Below are 13,851 nucleotides of genomic sequence, written 5' to 3' on the forward strand. Positions count from 1 at the left end.
TTTAAAAAAATGCTAATTAAAGGCTTTATAAGTTTGGTATTGCTCAATCAGAGGTGTAACCCACTACCCAACCTAGATATAACAACTATCTTTGACTGGTAGAGATACATGAACATCTGCCTTTCTGTCTTCCCCACTCTTTCTCTCTCATCACCTAGCTTCTCCTCTCCTTCTTCTCCTCCTCTTCTTACTCCTTCTCTTCCTCTCAGTACTACTCCCACCTTAGTTCCTCCTACATATCACCCTTCCTGTTAAAATGAAACTTTTCTCTCAGAATACAATTAGAGCATAATTAGATGCATGGTCTTAAAGGGATAGTGAAGTTCTGACCTCCTCTCTTTGCTGCTCTTTGTTCTGGTCACCGTATGGTGGTCAGCTTCTTCTGCCACATTCTTCCACCCTGATGCACTGCCTCACCACCATCCACAAAGCAACAGGCTGCACAGACCACGGACCTCTGAAACATTGAACCAAAGCAAGTCTTTCCTCTTTTTCAGTTGTATCTGGTATTTTGTTATCGTAGTTGAAAGCTATTTTACATAATTGGCCAGTGGGTATGGCCAGAGCTGTTGGTGAGGTGCTGAGCCCCCCATTTCCTACTTGCATTCCCTTTTTCAGGTTGCTTGGGTTTGTTCACACCATGGGGACTATATTTCAAGAGCAAATGGCTCAAGAGTAAGAACCAGGTAGTTGGATCATCCTGTCTGACTATGCCTTAGAACTCATACCACATAATTTTCACCTCAAACACAAGTCCACCTGGATTTCAACAAGGAGGAAATCTTCAGTTTCCAAATGGAATGCATGATGTTCAGGTAAATATGGATTTCAGACAAGTGATAAATTGGCTCATAAGGATTAGGACATCACATGCACCATCCAGGTCATGTCTGATGATTAAGACATCACATGCAATAACTGGGTAATGCTTTTATCAATGAGCTTGGAGGGCTGATTTCTTGAGTTTTATTTGCTAGATCTGTAGTGTGATTCCCCTCTACCAATGGGAGAAAGGTCAAAAATCATAATGTAGTGATAGTATGTGGAATGAGAGTACTGTGCTGATATTTGGAGACAACTCTCTGCCATAGATTTTGATTCATTTCACGTGTAAAATATGTTCGTGGTCAAGAACAGCAAGTCTCATTCCTCTAGGAATGGATTTGAAGTTTAGAATCTTATCCTCTAAATTAGGTTCAAGGGTAGGTGAAGGTCTTGATGTACTGTCCCTTCAGTACAACTCCTTTTTATCTGAAGACCTATAGCAAGTACAGACAAGTTTTCTGTCCCCTTTCAGTTGGCATATGACAATGAGGTGGATAGAAGACAATAGCTATAGACATTTCCATTTCTAAGAAGAATAACAGTGACTTATCTATAAAATTTCTGAAATTCTGCGGGGTAAATGCTGTAGGTTCTTGACTGGGAGCTCAATCCTTTTGCCTAGGGATGGATCCCTGGGGGCTCTTGGCTCTAGGCTCTTTGTACTTCCCACTAAGGAACCTTTCTTCTATCAAAATGGTCTGTACTGGATCTGATTCATTTTCTACACTTGTTTCCTGCCTGTAGTAGTTGACAGTTCAAAGATCTCTTCTCTTTTTGTTCCGCTTCTTGTTTTTCTTTTAAGTTTACATCATTCCTTTAAACATACTGTGATATTTGTGTAACAAATTATAACCCTCTTTGTTAATACAAAGGAGTCATTCGCACATCTCCCCATAAGATTGTCTTCACCTTGAGTCCTAAGAAATATCAACCAGACCATGCCCTCAAGACTCTTAGGAGCTCTGTTGTTTCACTATTGTTTCTTGACTTTGACTTCCAGCTTACAAGATGTTGTACAAAGCCACCTCTATCACCTTTCCCAAGATTTTCCTTTTATATGTGTTTCCTGGCCTACTGTTCCAAATCACTACATACAACTTGGAGGCTTAAAGTAACAGGTTATATAACAATTCTGGAAATGACTTTTCCAAACTCAAGGCATTCACAAACTTTGTCCCATTTTGTATAATAGACCCTAATTATTTTAACTTTATTTGCATATAAACGTGTGTGTTATACACGCACATGTACATGTGGTCTTTCCACCCCTGTGTACATGCCTGGAGGCTGGAGGAGGACATTGGGTATCTTCCTTTATCATTTCATATCATTCCTTTGAGGTTCTGTCTTTCCCAGAACCCAAAGCTTGCAATGTTTGGATAAACTGATAAGTAGAAAGCCCCATGAACCTTCTGTCTCTGCTCCCTACAGCACTGGAGTTACAGGTGACCACAAGGCTATTTCTAACTTATATAAAGGCATGCCTGATCAGGTCCTCATGGTTGTGAAGCAAGCCCTGTTAGCCACCGAGCCATCTTACTAGATGCATCCTTTAGAGGCTCTAGAGGAGACCCTACATCTTTCCTTGGTTTCCACATCACCTCATCTGTGATTTATAGACACAGTTCAGTCTCTTTTATCATGTGCCTGTTCTCTTATATAGTAATAGTGTAACTGTCAACTCCACAAGTAAACCTTCATACACTTGCTTTATTATTCTAGCATCTATATTCCAGTTCTTGGTAATAAAGCTAACAATGCCCTTTAGAACACTTTTCTAATTCTAGGCACAGTCTAAAAGTAGCTATCACATTTTGTCACCCAGTTTCTGTGCTCTTAACATATGGCATTTTTACAGCTGTTCTGTACCTTTGACTGCACTGACATTTTGGAGCTTATAAATGGATTCTCTAGCTTCTAAAATTAATACACTCCTTACTTTAATATTTGTATGTTTCTAATTAATTTGAGGTTAACAATTTCAGCTAGAAGACCAGATACCTGATGTGTCTGTCTTCAAATATCATTGCTAGAGGTGTACAGTATGAGTCGGTTCCTTACTGATGGCATTAACTTGGATCATTTGGATAAATCATTGCTCAACTTTACAGTGGTTTGATTGTTAGGTATTTTTCAACTGATAAGCATTTTATAAGTAACAATGATTCAAATACCCTATTTCTTATAAAAATTCCCCATGGAAGAATTGAAGACATTGATGATTACTATGATGATTGTAAAATAACCCTCAATTCTCCTGACAGTTACCAATAGGTTCCTGATATACTGCTGTAAACAAGACATGAGCTGAACAAAAACAATAACAATAGATGTGCTGAAGTTGACACAGAAAGGCCCACAAGTCTTTAACCATACACAAAATAACTACAGGCAACTAAGGGATACTGTGAGTGGGAGCGAGATAATCTCTATGGAGGGTACACAGATTGGTTATCAAATACCAATTTTTGGCACCTCCAAACACACTAAAACACACATGCACACATATAAATGCAAACAAAAAATAAAAATAGAAGCAATGTTCCTGTAAAATTATCCTAAACTTCAGTGTATAAGTATGCTCTTCTGTTTTTGCTCTAACTCACTTTCTGGCTCCAAGAAGCTGTGTGGGTTTTTGTAACTAGCACTCTGTAAGAGTGTTTGCTTAGCAAGAGTGTTTGCTTAATACATATTTGTGGGTGGAAAGAATAGATAGTAGGAAACAATGCATGAAGACACGTTGGCAAATCTCTTTAATCTGAAATAGTTTAGATGATTGTCAGTTACTGTAACATTTATAATTTGAGTAGATTTCAACATGGAGCAATGGACCAAAGACCGTTAAGATTTTGGTCCTCTGGTGGGAAAGCTGTCATCTTCACAGCTGGCTAGAAATATTGTAGAAGGCATAGGCAATAGTGTCAGGTTGTTTTGAAACTGCACCTAGCAATGTGAAACATGTAAAGACCAACATTATGGATCAAGACCAAAATAAACCAAGCATATTGAAATTCCCTGCCATCTGATGGGAGATTTCTACAGAGATGTTGAAACTTCCTTTCATGCCTTGTGGTTGGTTAGCTTTAGACTTCATTCATGGATGTTATTCCTGCCCCCACACTCACAACTGTCATATGGGGCAGGTGTCTCAGAGAAACACTATCTTTTAAAGGAATGGTAAGGACTCTGAACATAAAAGGACTAAATTGACCTTCTAATGTTTTCTGGAATTATATCCAGAGTTCAGACTGAAATTCAAATCTCCTTGTTCATCACTGATACAGCTTCTCATTAAAACACCAAAAGTATAAGAAAATGACAAATAAACTTCTAAGCTAGTACAAATGATGCAATTGGGACTATTTTAAAAATCAGTATGATGAACATTGGGATGACTTTTCTTGGAGGTGGGGCAAATGTGTTGAGCTTTTAAGTTTGGATATGAAGAAAACATAGCATTGTGAAATAACAGTAAAATCTTATTGGAGCAAGTTGTAAATGTCAATGACCCACTCAAATATGCAGCAAGTCATGGGGTCATTCTAGATGCTTCTGGAAGTTCTGTCTTAGAGATTTCTTCCTTTCTGATTCTACACAGACTGATGGTAGCATTCTGGATAACCAAAGCAAGTTTCTGTTTTATGATTAACCTCTCTTCCAGATGGCAATCTGTGCATTAGGGGAGAGGATTAGCCCAGGATGATGGAAGACATAGATAAGTTAAGCTCAGAAGGCATGCCATTGTGGTCATTGTTGTTGGAACATTTCCTAATGCAGAGTCTAGTTCAGCAGCATTATCCACTGTAGGAAGAAAGTCAAGTTACAAAGTCCAGATCTAGCACTCCGCTTTAATTTATCAAGCCTGAAATCAATAAGCAAACAGAGCTTCCCAGGGCTCTAAATGACTGTCCCTTTCATGGCTGTTCTTCTGTCTATTGTAAGGCATGCTTAGTCCATGCCTCTTGAAGGATAGAATAAAATCTCCTGTTTTTACTGTCTGCTAAGAACTTAGAAATTCAATCTCTAGCTTACCTGGTCCTTTAGAAAATGCAGAAAGCACCCTTGTGGAAGTCCATTCAACACAACAGGAATTGCATCCATCCTTTACAGTATAAGTTTTTGAATAGTTGTGACTCTTAAATTGTTTATGGTTTGAGACAGGGTCTCACTTTGTACCTGAGGCTATTCTCAGACCCATGATCACCCTTCTGCCTTAGCCTTTTGAGTACTGGGATTCCATGTGTGTGCCACCATACCTAGAATAGTCCTCTTCAAACACAAATCTGTTCATGACACATGAATTCAAGAACACATATTCTTCTGGAACACTGCACTGGGGTTGTCCCACCATTCAGATGGTTAAAACTAACGCCTTCTTCCATTCTCACATTTTTGCTCATGTGACCCTGTTCTTCCTATAAAAGCAACATGCAGCCAAACAAACATAGCCAGAGGCAAACAAGCAAGCCAATAAGCCTCATCAAGATTGAAGCCTCCTTTCTCATGTCTCTTTTCCTCGAGAGAGACATTCTGCCCTCCATTCACTGATCCACTTAACATAGCTACAGACTACAGTGTTTACGTGTAACTTACATCATAGCTTCATATTCACACACATGTTCATGTACATGAGCATGTGCTTGAAAGTTATTTTGAGCATCCTGTGGGCTGAATCATGTCTTTTTCCCCCACATGTGTAATATCAGCTCTTAGAAAAGGATGCATTAGTCAAATAAATGAACAAATAGAATGGGTCCTGAAGAACCACAGAGCTTTTTGGCAACCAGAGAGTTGTCTTTATAGAAGAGAACGTTAAGTGTCCCAAGGTCAAAGGAGTTTTATTTTGCCCTCACTCTTTTAAGAGGAAATTAAATGCAGAAGTGTTGAAAGTAGGGGGCAGTTACTGAAGAGACATAAGAACTATGGTCACTGTAAAAGCTGAGTTCACACTAGGTTTTGTAACCCTTTAAATGACACCACTCTTTTCAAGGAGAAACTTCTAGTCATTTGGATACCAGGGAAGACTGGATGCTGAGAAAAATTGTGTTTATTGTCTTGCTTGTTCCTTGACTATTTGCAACTCTTGTATTGCTAGTTCCTTAACCTAGAACTGACCTTAATACTTGCATGTAATTAAAATGGTATAAAAGCAAAAAGGAGGAGGGGGCATGGGATAGGGGGTTTCTATGACCCGACCTGCGGGCCCTAGATTATTTGTGAGGGACGAGGAGGATTGCAAACTGGAAGAACGGGCGAGAGAGAGAATGGACTCAAGGAAGCAAATGCTTGTCAAGAGTCATATATTTGGGCACCAAGTGCTTATTTATAATACATTTTTCAAAGGGAGGGGTAAGAGGGATCCAGGTGATGGGAAAGTACAGAATCTTCTTGGCCTGTGCCCTGAAACAATGGCGGTCCAGGTGATGGGACAGTACAGAGTCTTCTCGGCCTGTGCCCTGAAACAATGGTGGTCCAACTGCCTACTTCAAAAGATACGGTACACTGCTTTACATCTAAAAATCTATTTGTAACTATCAAGCAGAACCTTGTGGTTGCTAGGGAGATGAAGCTGCAGGAGACATTGTGCAGGTGGGGAGAAGTAGGGGGTGAGGGTAAGAGGCAAGGGTCCTGGCTTCTGACATTTCTAGGGAGGGGAAATGGGGAAAGGGGATGTCATCTGAAATGTAAATAAATAAAATATACATAAACAAGAGATAGAGAAAAAAGCAGATGTCAAAGTACAGAGAATTGACAAGAAAGTGTTATAAATATGTAGGCAGAGTATAATTTTACATGTTTGGAAATAAATATTTGTTTTCAACTTAAAAATGATTAGATCTTATATCTGTCCACTCTGATGAAGTAGTCTACCTATAAATTCATTCATCCTATTATTAAATAAATATTTCTGAGTGTGTGCCTCTTACCAGGCCTATGCTAGGCTCAGGAAATACAAACAGTAGTGTGGGCACAGTGAGTTGCTCACCCAAAACATACTGTCTAGCAGCAAACACAGGTGCCTCCCAGGATCCACCTATGTCTCCAGCTTCTGCTGCATTCTTCTTGGAAAAACACATTTGTGACTTCACTTATGCTATAAACACTAATGATTCTCTCCCAAGTATTTACGTGTTCTTCAGGTATGTACTTGTTATGCCATTTAGCTGTCTCCCTCTGGATGCCTCTAAGAACATCAATGTAGCTCCACCATATCCCTCTAATGGTAACCTTTCCTTTCCCTATTCATGTAGATGTTATTTATGCTTGCACCCCACGTCCTGAAAGCACCAGCTATAAGGGATATTTGCTCAGTGCTTAACTTGGACTTTGAACTGTGAGAATATTTTGCCATATGTTGTCTGATATTTGTTTTTTATTCCTCTTCTTCATATCTTTGCTTTCACTTGCCAGCATGCAACCTGACACCAATCTGATAAGTGTACCTGTTATGAACTTTCTCAGCTCTCTCTCCGGGTGGTGTTCAGACTAAACTTTTCCCACTTCCTCTTGTGATATCTTGCCTTCCTCATTCATTTAGTATACTTTTGAGAGTTGGATGGCTTTTTCCTTTCTTTTTTCTTTTCTTTTTGAGATCTGAAGTAATTTTACTTTTATTTCCTTCACTTTAAGCCAATAGTTAAATTTCACAGTGATTTCTGGGGTGGGGCAGAAGGAAGGCATCATTCAGAATGATGGAGACCGGGCCAGGTTGGCCTCACTGGGGAAGCTGGAGGAGCACAGCCTGGCCTGCCAGCAGGTAGGTGATGTTCCGAGAGTGGGAGAGCTGGTACGCAATGTTCTCAGCAGCTTCCAGCTTCTGCAGCTCAATGAGGCCATCACCAGTGGTGGCCAGCGAGTTGGCAATCAGCTCAGCTGCCTTGGAGTCACCCTCAGCAGAGATGATGGCTGCCTTCTTCTGCTGTTCAGCCTTTTCCACCACAAACCTGGCTCTCTCTGCTTCCTACTGAGCCACCTGTTTGGCTTTTACTGCCTCTGTGAACTCCTTCCCGAAGGTCAGATGTGTCAGGGGCATGTCATCCAGGATGAGCCCAAATGTTGCTGCTCGCTCTGTGAGGTCATCGCCCACCTGCCTAGAGACCAGCTCTCGCTGGGTAATCAGTTCTCTAGCATCGAACCGAGCCACCACGGACTTGAGGATCTCTGTGGTGATAGACGGCAGCACCTGCTCATCATAGTCCTTGCTACTGCTGGTGTAGATACGAGGGAAGCTGGCTGGCCACTGGCCAGAAGAGGATGCACAGTGTGATGTTGACATTCTGCAAGTCTTTGCTACCAGTGATGACTGGAACATTCCGTGGTCCAGAGCGGCAGTCAAAGATGATTGTTTTCTGTACCCAAGGGATGAGAAAGTGAGTTCCTTCCCCTACCACAATGTCCTGTACGCCATGGAATAGGTCAAAGATGACAGCTCTGTGTCCAGCATCCACATTGTATAAAGCAGAGTTCACCACTCCTCCTGCAACTGCTAACGCCAGGACAAACTTCCGGATGGACTCAGACACTTGGGCAGCCATGACTTCTGTTGCTTCCACTCACACCTGCTTTCACTCTAACCTCCACATGAATTCCCCAGACCTGCATCGGCTTTTTCCTTTCTAAAGAATAGTCTCAGTGTGCCATTAGACATCCTACATACCTTGTTTAGACTTGTTCCCTTTTCATGCCCTGACATGTGTAGATCTTTCTATAATAGGCCCCAATCTTATCTTGGATGATATTTTGCTTGAGGTATTGATTACTTTGGAGAGCCTTTCTCATGTTCTGTATTTTTGAAATCCCCAAAGGCTCAGAGTAATCCCTTAGCTTCTCTTGCACTATGGTAATATTTACCTCTCTTCTACTTTCAGAGGGTTTTCTTTCCAGTGTGGTAATGACAACCAACTAGGTTAATGTTCATGAGGAGGTGACAGGTTGAATCTACAACCAGTCTTTCTGGTTATGCTTCTAATTTCTAAGGGCGATGGATAATGATAAGCTCTATGACCTTGGCTTAGACCTCCAACTGATGTAACAATAAGAGAGCTTTGTTTCTTGCTCTCGTTACAAAAGGAGAAAGTTATTCAGACTATATAAATGTCTCATGTAAGTCAAACTGAACCACAGATTGTGCTCGGAGTGGTGGTATTTAAAAGGTGGGGTTGAAAAGGAAGGGAGAAGGGACTGCTAACTGGGCTAAGAATGCACAAAGGCTGAAGTGAGTGTAGCAGTGATAACATCAAAACAGCTCCCTAAATACCTCCCATGCCGTTGGCAGGGAGCATGTCAGGTAATTGTCTGCTTTGCTGCTGCTGGTATGCATGGCAATAATTTGGAAAACGATCCTTGTAGAGAAAACAGGACTTTCTGGAGACAGCATTAGCATTTCTAGGTCAGATGAGGCTTGGTATCATTGTAACAAACAAGCGTTTCTTACCTAAGCGTATGGGATATTTAGTGATAAAGTCGGGTGATGGCTGCTCTGTACAGTGTTTCTATCCACTCTCCAACGCTGTTCAGGGAGCTCTTCCCTCCCGTTGCGCTTCCACAGTCTTCTGGGCATCTGTTGATTGTGACGAGTTTCGGATTACATTTATGTTGCTCCTGGAATGGACCTAGTATTCCTTAAAGATCGTCAGACCATTTCCAAAATGTTCTTATATTTTTGCCCAACGATAAAATGTGAAGTTTGCTAATCATGTTTGCTTAGTGAGCCAAGAGCAGAATTGACACAAAGATGAGAGCAGTTTGATCTAAAGTCTCTTCATGTAAAAAAGGAGTGAGAGGAACAGGGATGGCATGAAAGACAATCGATAGGACTTTCTCATGGGTGGTCACCTTCTCAGCACCCTTCTGAGGAAGGAAGTGTAGCTGGATGAGTATGGGATATGTTTCTCAAGGGGATGCTGTTGTGGACATCACCTCAAACCCTGCATCTCTAAAGACAGAAGGAGAGCAGGATAGTGCCTTCCCCCAAAGGAAGGGGACCTGGCCCCTCTTGAGCATGACGAGTGTAGCTGCTTTTGGGGGGGGGGGCAGGCACAAACATGGGTACAAAACCAGGGATCTAATCCCATTTCCACCAAGAAGGAGCTCTTTGCCAAGAGGCTATACAGACATCACTACAAGCAGCTGGAACCCACAGCTCTGTTTATCTTTTTTTAATTAATTGATTTATTTATTTACCGTATATCCCAATTGGATTGTCCTCTCCCTACTTTCCTCCCAGTACCTCCTTTAAACCCCCTCTCCCTCTATTTCCTTCCTTTCTTCTTAGAGAAAGGGAGACCTCCCATGGATATCAAACTCCCCTTGGCACATCAAGTTGTAGTAGGACTGGGTGCATCTTCAATTGAGACTAGTCAAGGTCATACAGTTAAAGAAGAGGGATCCAAAGGCAGGCAACAGAGTCAGAGACATCCCCTGTTCCTGCTGTTAGAGATCTCATAAGAAGACCTGTTGCCGCCTGCAGCAACAGCTGAACGGGGTTCACCTGTAAGAGAAGCTGAGAACAGGGAAACAACGGTAGGAAGAGATGAGGCCAAGACAAAGTTCTCTGATCAAGGCCTATAGTTTAATAATTTGCTTTCACATATAAAGGGGAAGCCCCACCCCCCAGAGTCTCTTCTCGGTTCAGCCCAGGGGTTGGGCAAGGAGATAGCAGTCTGGAAGGTGTCAAGGATAGCTCAGCAGGCAGTCTATTCAACTCAACTCCTGTGGCAGACTTCGGGTCTCCAATGCAGGCAGCTTCCCAGGTCCTTTGTTATCTCTAGTGGTGAACAGCATGTTCCGGCCTGCTCAACCTGGACAGGTTGGCAGCGTGGGGGAAGGGCACAAAGACCGAGTTGTACATCTATTACTTATGTGTGGGGAGCCTAGGTCTGTCCTATCATACTGTCTGGTTGGTGGCTCAGTCTCTGTGAGTTCCTCTATGCCCAGGTTAGTTGACTCTGTAGTTTTTCTTGTGGTGTCCTCGACCCCTTTGGCTCTTTCAATCCTTCCTACTCTCTTTCCACAGGATTCCCCAAATTCTACCTAATGTTTGGCTCTGAGTCTCTGCATCTGTTTTCATCAGCTGCTGAGTGAAACCATTCAGATGACTATTGTGCTAGTTTCTTGTCTGTAGGTATAGGGGTGGGGTCTCTCTCATGGCATAAGACTCAAGCTGGGCCAGTCATTTGTTGTTCCTTTCATTTTTTTTTGCTCCCTCTTTATCCCTGAATCTCTTGTATGCAGGAAAAATTATGGGTTGAAGATTTTGTGGCTGGGTTGGTGTCCCCTTTTGTTGTGGTCTGAGCTGCCCCACACTTGGGCGTCAAAAATGTTGAAAATTGCTCTAGCCCACGCTTGGGGGCCAAAATGTCTCAGACCGCTCTGTCAGTGTTGGGACCTGAACTGCCAAAAGCCTTGGGGGCTAAACTGTTAGAGCCTACACTTCCCCAGGCTGCTCAGGTCTGTGGGTCAGGGTTCAGCAAGAGAGAGAGAGTGAGGATGGACTCAAAGAATGGAGACCAGACAGCATGTGATTCAATCCCGTTTATTCTTCAGTCTCTCTTCTTCTCTCCAAGTCCCAAGTCTTGAGTTCCTAGTCCCTAGTTCCTAGTCCCTAGTGCCTCCAAGTTCCAAGTTCCTTCTTCCAAGTGCTAAGTGCCTAATGTCTAATTCCAAGCTCTTCCTCTGAGTGCCAAGACTCAAGTGCCTAATTCCTACTCCAAGACTCTGAAGTGTCTGATTCTCTGTTCCCAGTTGTACTATCTAACCTAATTCCTAGTTCCAAGTTGTACTCCAAGTTGTACTCTTAGTTTCTCTTCTGAGTGCCTAATAATCTGTTGCTTTCTTCTGTCTGCCTCTCGCCTTTTATATGTCTCACTTCTAAGCCATGCCTCTAAGTCATGCCTTTAAGTCATGCCCTTAGGCCTTGTCTCTAAATCTGATCTCTAAGTCACGCCCTTAAGTCATACACCTTTAATCTCACACATCCAAGGAAAGATCCTGGGTATCTAAACCAAGATGTTATCAGAGTGTGCTCAGCTGTTGTAGGCTGATGTAATCAAGTCTCTTATCAGGGTATATGGCTCAAGATGGCTGCAAGGATGATAGCCGCCTTCTGTCGGCTCCCCACACCCTTTCCCCATTGAAAGTCTCACATGGTTACAGAAGGTTACAGTTTCAGGTTCCATATTTCCTATTGCTAAGAGTCTTAGCTAGACTCATCCTCAGATTCTTGGGAGTTTCTATTGTCCTAGATTTCTAGCTTGTCTCAGAGATCTGCCCCACTGATTTCAGTTCTCTCTCCTGTCATCCTCCCCACATTTGATCCCTACTGTTCCCTTCCTACCCCCCAGCCCCCATCTCACCCAGTTCCTTCCCTCCCTCTACCACTGAAGCCCATTTTATTTCCCCTTCTCAGTGAGACTCAAGTAACCTCCCTTGGGCCCCCCTTGTAACTTAGCTTCTTTGAGTCTGTAGATTGTAGCATTCTGTACTTTATGGCTAATATCCAATATAAGTGAGTATATACCATGTGTGTCTTTCCGAGTCTGGGTTACATCACTCAGGATGATAAGAGAGTTCTCGACAGAGGAATCTTTCATGGATAAGAACACTTAAATGTTCAACATCCTTAGTCATCAGGGAAATGCAAATCAAAACGACTCTGGGATTCCATCTTGTACCCAACCAAATGGTTAAGATAAAAAAACTCAAGTGATAGCCCATGCTGGTGAGGATGTGTAGCAAGGAGAACACTCCTCCATTGCTGGTGGGAGTGCAAACTTGTACAACCTCTCTGGGAATCAATTTGGTGTTTTCTTGGAAAACAGAATAGTTCTACTTCAAGACCCAGCTATACTACTTCTGGACATATACCCAAAAGATGTTCCACCATGTGACGAACACTTGCTCAACTATGTTCATAGCAGCCTTATTCATAATAGCCAGAAACTGGAAACAACCTAGATGTCTCAACTGAAAAATGGATAAAGAAACTATGGGACATTTGCACAATGGTATTCTACTCAGCTGTTAAAGGACATTATGAAATTTCCAGGCAAATGGATGGAACTCTGAATATCTTTTACCACTGTTCTCATATGCACTGCAAAGCTTCTGTTTTCCCTATTAGGGAGACCAGAAAGACAGAGAGGAAAGAATAAGAGAGTGTTTTGTATAGCCACAGCCTGATCTGACCATAAGCACAACTTTCCCGAGCTTTGAAAAGGTTGCTGTTTAAAATCAGCTCTTTCTGTGAGGAGACTATATACTGTCAGTCATTAGCTTTATGGGTCTCTCCTGAGTGACTCTTTCTGGGAATGAGGTTAGGAAAAAATCAGAAGAAATAAATTCATGCTTCAGACACTGCATGGGGTTGGCTTGACCAAGCAACTAGGGTTAAGGCAGCCATTGGTCCTCTAAAGAGGGAGCAAGGTTTTTGTATTTGGAGGGGGAGGGATCTAGAAACACTAAGAGGCTCAGCAATGGAGAGATAAGTGGGGAAAAAAAAAAAACAAGAAATCTTCCCTTGACTCAGTGGGTTGTTAGCCAGAAGCTTGCATGCTCAGCCTGATCCAAGGAAGGGATCTGGGAGCACAGTCAGAACTTGAGGCAATAATGGCTTTTCTCTCCATGGAGAGCTGCAGTCAACCTCATAAAGAGAGTCAGTGGTGAGGGGTGCCAGAGAAAACAGACGGACAAATAGAGCCCCACCCAAGGTTTCAGGCCAAGCAAATGAACATAGGAACCTAAATTCCCTTCTGAAACAGGGATGCAGGTATAAATGGCAAAACGTGAGTTGTCTTGGACTGTCCAATGAGGATCAAGATCAGTGCCGTCCTCGAAGCCCACCAGGTTTTAACTCCCCAAATAAGCTGCTTTGGAAAGCATGGTTTTTCTACCTCAGGACAATTGACATTTGGGGCTGAGATAGTTCCTCCTTGTAGACTATTTGGTAGCCTCCCTGGCTTCTCTCCATCAGATGCCATAGCACTCTTTCCTCCAGTATGGCAACCAAGTTTGTTTCTAGACAGTGAG

At 42.4% G+C, this 13,851-nt stretch overlaps 1 pseudogene; it reads right to left on the reverse strand.

Annotated features, from left to right (window-relative positions):
* Positions 1 to 7,432: 7,432 nt before the first annotated feature.
* Positions 7,433 to 8,360, reverse strand: LOC117717242 (prohibitin 1 pseudogene; annotated as a pseudogene).
* Between the last annotated feature and the right edge of the window lie 5,491 nt (positions 8,361 to 13,851).

The sequence above is a fragment of the Arvicanthis niloticus genome, chromosome 11 (assembly GCF_011762505.2).
Source record: "Arvicanthis niloticus isolate mArvNil1 chromosome 11, mArvNil1.pat.X, whole genome shotgun sequence".
NCBI lineage: Eukaryota > Metazoa > Chordata > Mammalia > Rodentia > Muridae > Arvicanthis > Arvicanthis niloticus.